We start from the raw sequence: 9,286 nt of genomic DNA, 5'->3' as shown, positions 1-9,286 counted from the left end.
TCTATTTCTAGTAATGCTTTGGTCATAAAATTGGTTATGTCTGATACTTATATAAATAAAAAAGCTTTTGGGTGGAATCACGGGAAGATGGCAGCATGAGTAGTTCAGAGGAAATCTCCTCCTCAAAACATGTATATTTATGAAAATACAATAAATACAACTATTCCTAAAAGAGACACCAGTGGATGCAGTACAACAGCCAGGATACATCTACATCTGTGATAAATGAACATCACATGAAAGGGGTAAGATACAAGCCGCATCCAGGTGGGACCCAAACGCTCCCCCACCCCAGAACCTGGCAGGAAGAAAGGAGTCAAAAGGAGTCAAAAAGGGAGTGAAAGCCCAGGACTGCTACACAACCAGCTCTGGAAATCTGCAACCGGAGCGCAGACACAAGGTGCATAGGGTACTGGATATTAGAGAAACAGAAAAGCAAAACCTGTGGGCAGGTCCCCACAACTGGTGCCCCTGAGACAAAAGTAAAGTGAGTGCTTTCTGCAAGTCTTAAAGAGACAGGGACCCCTCAACTGGACGAAGTTGTCCCAGCAAACTGAGCCAGCACCTGGGAATCCCAGGGAATCTTAGGCGCCCTAAACCCTGGGGAGGCAGTACAGCTCTGAAGCCCCTCATGGCACTAAGAAGCCTGCTAGTCATTCCTGCAACTGGAACGGACCCCGACACACCGGCCCAGTAACGGGAGAGTGGCAGCACGTGCCGAAGGCGGAGTCATCAGAACAGACCAGGAGCAAATCGCGTGTGCCAATGGCACCAGAGGGGGCCAGGAGAGGCTTGTTCGAGCCCACAGCAGCGTCAACAGAACACCCTGGGTACGGCTCGCGTGCACCCGAGGGAGTGGAGCCATAGGAGCCTAGTAGAGGCCCGTGTGGGAGAATCCCGCGCACACCTGCAGCAGAGCCAGAGGGAGCAGGTGTGCTCCCAGCAGCCAAATGGAATCCCAGCCCAACGCACAGCCACCCAGGCAGGACCCAATGGCCACTGTTGGTACACAGCTGCCCGGCAGGGGTGCCACTATCATGGAGGAGCGCACCTGGCATGCCTGCCACACCCCGCAGGGCTCTGCGCTGCTCTGACAGAGACCCCGCCCACAGCAGCTTAGGGGACTAACCCGGTGGCAGCTCCAGGACTGCAGGTAACCGACACAGGCAGCGGAGAAGGGCAAGGTATCCAGCAAGCAGGAAAGGAATTTCTTCTCCCAGCTGACACACCTACAACCTGCCTACAGCCACCACTATCACCATGAAAAGACAAAAAAAATTTAGTCCAGTCCAAGATAGTTCAGACAACACCTGAGAGAGGATCTGCAAAGACAGACCTAACCAGTCTCCCTGAAAAAGAATTCAAAATAAAATCATAAGTATGCTGACAGAGCTGCAGAGAAATATGCAGAAGCTAAGGGATGAAGTCTGGAGGGAGATTACAGAAGTAAAACAAACTCTGGAAGGATTTATAAGCAGGATGGATAAGAAGCAAGAGGCTATTGATGGAATAGAAACCAGAGAACAGGAATGCATAGAAGCTGATGCTGAGAGAGATAAAAGGATCTCCAGGAATGAAACAATATTAAGAGAACTGTGTGACCAATCAAAAAGGAACAATATCTGCATTATAGGGGAACCAGAAGAAGAAGAGAGACAAAAAGGGATAGAAAGTGTCTTTGAAGAAATAATTGCTGAGAACGTCCCCAAACTGGGGGAGGAAATAGTTGCTCAGACTACGGAGACACACAGAACTCCGAAGAGATGGGACCCAAACAGGACAACACCAAGACACATAATAATTAAAATGGCCAAGATCAAAGAGAAGGACAGAGTATTAAAGGCACCCAGAGAGAGAAAAAAGGTCACCTACAAAGGAAAACCCATCAGGCTATCATCAGACTTCTCAACAGAAACCTTACAGGCCAGAAAAGAAGGCATGATATATTTAATGCAATGAAACAGAATGATCTTGAACCAAGGATACTGTATCCAGCACAATTATCATTAAATATGAAGGAAGGATTAAACAATTCCCAGACAAGCAAAAGTTGAGGAAATTTCCTCCCACAAACCACCTCTACAGGGTACCTTAGAGGGACTTCTCTAGATGGGAGTTCTCCTAAAAAGAGCACAGAACAAAACACCCACATATGAAGAATGGAGGAAAATGAATAAGAAGGGAGAGAAATAATCATCAGACTGTGTTTATAATAGCTCAATAAGCGAGTTAAGTTAGACAGTAAGGTAGTAAACAAGCTAACCTTGAACCTTTGGTGACCACGAATCTAAAGCCTGCAATGGCAATAAGTACATATTTTTCAACAATCACTCTAAATGTAAATGGACTGAATGTATCAATAAAAAGGCACAGAGTAATAGAATGGATAAAAAAGCACACCCATGTATATGCTGTTTACAAGAGACTCACCTCAAACCCAAATACATGCACAGATTAACAGTCAAGGGATGGAGAAAGATATTTCATGCAAACAACTGAGAGAAAAAAGCAGGTGTTGCAATACTAGTATCAGAAAAAATAGACTTCAAAATAAGGAAAGTAACAAGAGATAAAGAAGGACATTACATAATGATAAAGGGCTCAGTCCAACAAGAGGATATAACCATTATAAACATACATGCACCCAATACAGGAGTACAAATATATGTGAAACAAACACTAACAGAATTAAAGGAAGAAATAGAATGCAATGCATTCATTTTGGGAGGCCTTAATACACAACTCACTGCAAAGGACAGATCTACCAGACAGAAAATAAGTAAGGACACAGAGACACTGTACAACACACTAGAACAGATGGACCTAATAGACATCTATAGAACTCTACATTCAAAAGCAACAGGATACACATTCTTCTCAAGTGCACATGGAACATTCTCCAGAATAGACCACATACTAGGCCACAAAAAGAGCCTCAGTAAATTCAAAAACATTGAAATCCGAACCACCAACTTTTCAGACCACAAAGGTATAAAACTAGAAATAAATTGTACAAAGAAAGCAGAAAGGCTCACAAACACATGGAGGCTTAACAACATGCTCCTAAATAATCAATGTGTCAATGACCAAATTAAAATGGAGATCCAGCAATATATGGAAACAAATGACAACAACAACACAAAGCACCAACTTCTGTGGGACGCAGCAAAAGCAGTCTTAAGAGGAAAGTATATAGCAATCTAGGCATATTTAAAGAAGGAAGAACAATCCCAAATGAATAGTCTAATGTCACAATTATCAAAATTGGAAAAAGAAGAACAAATGAGGCCTAAGGTCAGCAGATAGAGGCACATAATAAAGATCAGAGAAGAAATAAATAAAATTGAGAAGAATAAAAGAATAGAAAAAAAAATCAATGAAACCAAGAGCTGGTTCTTTGAGAAAATACACAAAATAGATAAGCCTCTAGCCAGACTCATTAAGAAAAAAAGAGTCAACACACATCAACAGAATCAGACATGAGAAAGGAAAAATCATGACAGACCCCACAGAAATACAAAGAATTATTAGGGAATACTATGAAAACCTATATGCTAACAAGCTGGAAAACCTAGGAGAAATGGACAACTTCCTAGAAAAACACAACCTTCCAAGATTGACCCAAAAAGAAAGAAACAGAAAATCTAAACAGACCAATTAACAGCAACGAAATTGAATCAGTAATCAAAAAACTCCCCAAGAGCAAAGTCCGCAGGCCAGACGGATTTACCTCGGAATTTTATCAGATATACAGAGAAGACATAACACCCATTCTCCTTAAAGTTTTCCAAAAAATAGAAGAGGTGGGAATACTCCTAAACTCATTCTATGAAGCCAACATCACCCTAATACCAAAACCAGGCAAAGACCCCACCAAAAAAGAAAACTACAGACCAATATCCCTGATGAACTTATTTTGTTGAATATTTTTAGATGCAAAAATACTCAACAAAATATAAGCAAACCAAATTCAAAAATACATCAAGAGGATCATACATCATGACCAAGTGGGATTCATCCCAGGGATGCAAGGATGGTACAACATCCAAAAATCCATCAACATCATTCACCACATCAACAAAAAGAAGGACAAAAACCACATGATCATCTCCATAGATGCTGAAAAACATTCGACAAAAATCAACATTTATTCATGATAAAAACTCTCAACAAAGTGGGTATAGGGGGCAAGTACCTCAACATAATAAAAGCCATATATGATAAACCCATAGCTAACATCATACTGAACAGCGAGAGGCTGAAAGCCTTTCCTCTGAGATCAGGAACAAGACAGGGATGCCCACTCTCTCCACTGTCATTCAACATAGAACTGGAGGTCCTAGCCACGGCAATCAGACAAAACAAAGAAATACAAGGAATCCAGATTGGTAAAGAAGAAGTTAAACTGTCACTATTTGCAGATGACATGATATTGTACATAAAAAAACCGAAGAACTACACTGCAAAGCTACTAGAACTAATATCAGAATTCAGCAAAGTTGCAGGATACAAAATTAACACACAGAAATCTGTAGCTTTCCTATACACTAACAATGAACTAATAGAAAGATAAATCAGGAAAACAATTCCATTCACAATAGCATCAAAAAGAATAAAACACCTGGGAATTAACCTAACCAAGGAAGTAAAAGACCTATACCCTGAAAACTATAAGACACTCTTAAGAGAAATTAAAGAGGTCACTAAGAAATGGAAACTCATCCCATGCTCTTGGCTAGGAAGAATTAATATCGTCAAAATGGCCATCCTGCCCAGAGCAATACACAGATTTGATGCAATCCCCATCAAATTATCAACAGCATTCTTCAACAAATGGGAACAAATAGTTAAAAAATTCATATGGAACCGCCAAAGACCCCGAATAGCCAAAGCAATTCTGAGAAGGAAGAATAACGTGGGGGAGGTTCTCACTCCCCAACTTTAAGCTCTACTACAAAGCCCCAGTAATCAAGACAATTTGGTAATGGCTCAAGAACAGAGCCACAGACCAGTGGAACAGAATAGAGACTCCAGACATTAACCCAAACATTTATGGTCAATTAATATATGATAAAGGAGCCATGGACATACAATGGGGAAATGACAGCCTCTTCAACAGATGGTGCTGGAAAAACTGGACAGCTACATGTAAGAGAAAGCAACTGGATAACTGTCTAACCACATACACAAAAGTAAATTAGAAATGGATCAAAGACGTGAATGTTAGTCATGAAACCATAAAACTCTTAGAAAAAAACATAGGCAAAAACTCATGGACATAAACATGAGTAACTTCTTTATGAACATATCTCCCCAGGTAAGGGAAACAAAGGCAAAAATGAACAAGTGGGACTATATCAAGCTAAAAAGTTTCTGTACAGCAAAGGACACCATCAATAAGACAAGAAGGTATCCTACAGTATGGGAGAATATATTCATAAAAGACAGAACCGATAAAGGATTGACATCCAAAATATATAAAGAGCTCACACACCTCAACAAACAAAAAGCAAATAATCCAATTGAAAAATGGGCAGAGGAGCTGAGTAGACATTTCTCTAAAGAAGTAATCCAGATGGCCAACAGGCATATGAAAAGATGCTCCACATCGCTAATCATCAGAGAAATGCAAATTAAAACCACAGTGAGATATCACCTCACACCAGTAAGGATCACCGTCATCCAAAAGACAAATAACAACAAATATTGGCGAGGTTGTGGACAAAGGGGAACCCTCCTACACTGCTAGTGGGAATGTAAATTAGTTCAACCATTGTGGAAAGCAGTATGGAGGTTCCTCAGAATGCTTAAAATAGAAATACCACTTGACCCAGGAATTCCACTTCTAGGAATTTACCCTAAGAATGCTGTACTCTAGTTTGCAAATGACAGATGCACCCCTATGTTTATTGCTGCACTATTTACAATAGCCAAGATATGGAAGCAACCTAAATGTCCACCAGTAGATGAATGGATAAAGAAGATGTGGTACATATACACAATGGAATATTACTCAGCCATAAGAAAAAAACAGATCCTACCATTTGCAACAACATGGATGGAGCTAGAGGGTATTATGCTCAGTGAAATAAGCCAGGTGGAGAAAGACAAGTACCAAATGATTTCACTCATATGTGGAGTATAAGAACAAAGGAAAACTGAATTAACAAAACAGCAGCAGAATCACAGAACACCAGAATGGACTAACAGTTACCAAAGGGAAAGGGACTGGGGAGGATGGGTGGGAAGGGAGGGATAAGGGTGGGGAGAAAGTAAGAGGGCATTACGATTAGCATGTATAGTGCGTGGGGGGCACGGGGAGGGTAAGTAGTGATTTTACAGCATCTTACTATGCAGATGGACAGTGACTGTGAAGGGGTATGTGGGGGGGACTTGGTGAAGTGGGGAGCCTAGTAAACATAATGTTCTTCATGTAATTGTAGATTAATGATACCAAAAAAATATTATTCCATTTAAAATTAACATTTTAAAATGTAATACAAAGGTACAGTAACTAAAAGCAGTATTAACACATCAATGAATAACAAATGAATAGAGCAGTATCACATCTGGGGAAAAATCTCTTGAATACATGTAAATTTAATATCTGATAAAAGTGGCTTTTTAAACCTAAAAAATAAATAAAAAATAAAAAAGCTTTCTTTGGTTGGTAATTGCCTCATATATTTTTTCACTCTTTGACCTTCAAACTTTTGGTTATTTTCACAACATTATGTAAATACTCAACTTAATAAAGTGTAAAGTTAATGAGCAAAGTTTAACATCCATTCATGATAAAACCATTTAATAAATTAGGAATGTACATCAACTTAATACAGGTCATGTATGACAGCTGACAGCTAACATCTTGCTCAGTGATAAAGGTCAAAAGCTTTTCCTCTAATAACACAAGGATATCCACTCTTATCACTTCTATTCAACACAGTACTGGAATTCCTAGACAATAATCAGGCAAGTAAAACAAATAAGTGGTACCTGAATTGGAAATGAAGAAGTAAGTTATCTACATTTGCAGGTGACAATTTATAAATAGAAAATCCTAAAGTCTCCATGAAAAATAACCTGTTAGATTTAATCAACAAATTCATTAAAGTTTAAGGGCAGAAAATTAACATACAAAAATTAGTGTTTCTATATACCAACAATAAATTATCTGAAAATAAAGAAAATGATCCAAAATATATGAAGAACTCATATAACTGAGAAGGAAAAAAAAATACTCCAATAAAAAATGAGCCAAGTATCTGAGTAGACATTTTTCCAAAGAAGTTATATGAATGGCCAACAGGAACCTGACAGGGTTCTCAGCATTACTAATCATTAGGGAAATGCAAATCAAAACTGCAATAAGATATTACTTCATGTTTATTAGAATGGCTATCATGAAAAAAACAAGAGATAACAAATGCTGGTGAAGATGTGGAGAAAAGGGAACTTTTGTGCATTGTTGGTGGGATTGTAAATTAGTCATCTAGTATGGAAAACAGTATGGGGGGTCCTCAGGAAATTAAAAGTAAAACTACCATACAGTCCAGCAATTCCACTAATGGGACTACATCTGAAGGAAATGAGAATGTCATGTCAAAGAGATATCTGTATATTCACAGCAGCATTATTTACAATAGCCAACACATGGAAACAACCTAAGTGTCCATCAACAGATGAATGGATAAAGAAATTGTGGGGTAAACACTCACACACACACTTACACATACAGTGGAATATGACTCAGCCAAGAAAAAGAGAAAAATAAATTCAGCCATTTGTGACGGCATGGATGGACCATGAGGGTATTATGCTAAGTGAATATGTCATACAGAAGAAGACAAATACTGTATGGCCTTATTTATATGTGGAGTCTAAGAACAAAACAAACAAACAAACACCAAACCAAACTCATAGAAAAAGAGATCAGATTTGTAGTTATCAGAGACAGGGAGTGGAGGTAGAGGAATTGTATAAAGGTGGTCAAAAGGTACAAACTTCCAGCTATAACATAAATAAGTACTCATGATGTAATGTACAATATGGTGACTCTAGTTAAAACTGATTCATGGTATATTTGAAAATTATTAAAAGAGTAGACCTTAAGAGTTCTCATCACAAGGAAAAAACATTTTTTTCATTCTGCCATTAAAAAGAGATGATGAAATTAATCTTACAGTGATAATCATTTCACAATATATGAAAGCCATTATGCTGTCACTCTTAGACTTATACAATGCTATATGTCAATTATATCTCAAAACTGGAAAAATAAAACAACTGGATATAAAATTATGTTAATGTGTATCTTTATCTTCTTCAACCACTTAACTTCATTTTTTTTAACTCTAATGACCCCCTCCCAATATGTAAGTTGTTGTAAAATTCTTCCGTTTTATCTTGTTATTTTCCCACAGGTTAGAATGTACTATTTTTTGTATATAGTTAATTATGTTTAGATTTATCCACATGTTTACCAATATCTTTACTTATTATTACCTCTTGTATCTCATACCTTCCATTCAAGATCTTTCCCAACTATCTGAAGTATATCACATATAATTTCCTTTATTGAGGGTCTCGTTAAATATGTCTTTAACTTGAAAGATATTTATATTAGGTAGAGATTTTTCTCAATATATCAAAATCAATTTTCCACTGTCTTCTGCTGCCATTATTATTGTTGTTAAGTTAATCTTATGTGTTGGCTATTTATTTGTGATGATCTGTTTTGATCTTATTTTTCCCTCATCACGGATTGCTTTTTAAGTATTCTTTTTCTTTGGTATACTGCAAAATCACAATGATGTGTCTACTGTGGATGCTTTTATTTGTCGAGCTTGGGATTTGCCAGGATTCTAGGTCTTAAAGATAAATGTCTTTCAACAATTTTGAATAATTCTCATCTATTGTCTTTGAATATTGCATTTTTCCTACTCCATGACTGTGCTCTGAAAGTCTAGATAGATAAATATTAGATCTATCTGCTCCACCTTCATGTCTCAACCTCTCATTTTCCATTTTGTCTTTCTGTGCTATATTATGGATAATTTGTTTGCAGCTCTTCCATTTTCCTAATTCTTTCTTCAGTTGTGTATATTGAGTTCTTTAATCTATCAAAACATATTTCTTTTTTGTCACTGATACATTTTTATTGAAATATAGTTATATATGCTATTATATTGGTTTCAAGTATACAACACAGTGATTCAATAGTTATATACATTATTAAATCCTTACCCCAAGTAGTGTAGTACTACCAAAGTATTGATAGATACTT

The sequence above is a fragment of the Manis pentadactyla genome, chromosome X, assembly GCF_030020395.1.
Source record: "Manis pentadactyla isolate mManPen7 chromosome X, mManPen7.hap1, whole genome shotgun sequence".
NCBI lineage: Eukaryota > Metazoa > Chordata > Mammalia > Pholidota > Manidae > Manis > Manis pentadactyla.
Note: the sequence above shows the minus strand (reverse complement) of the source record.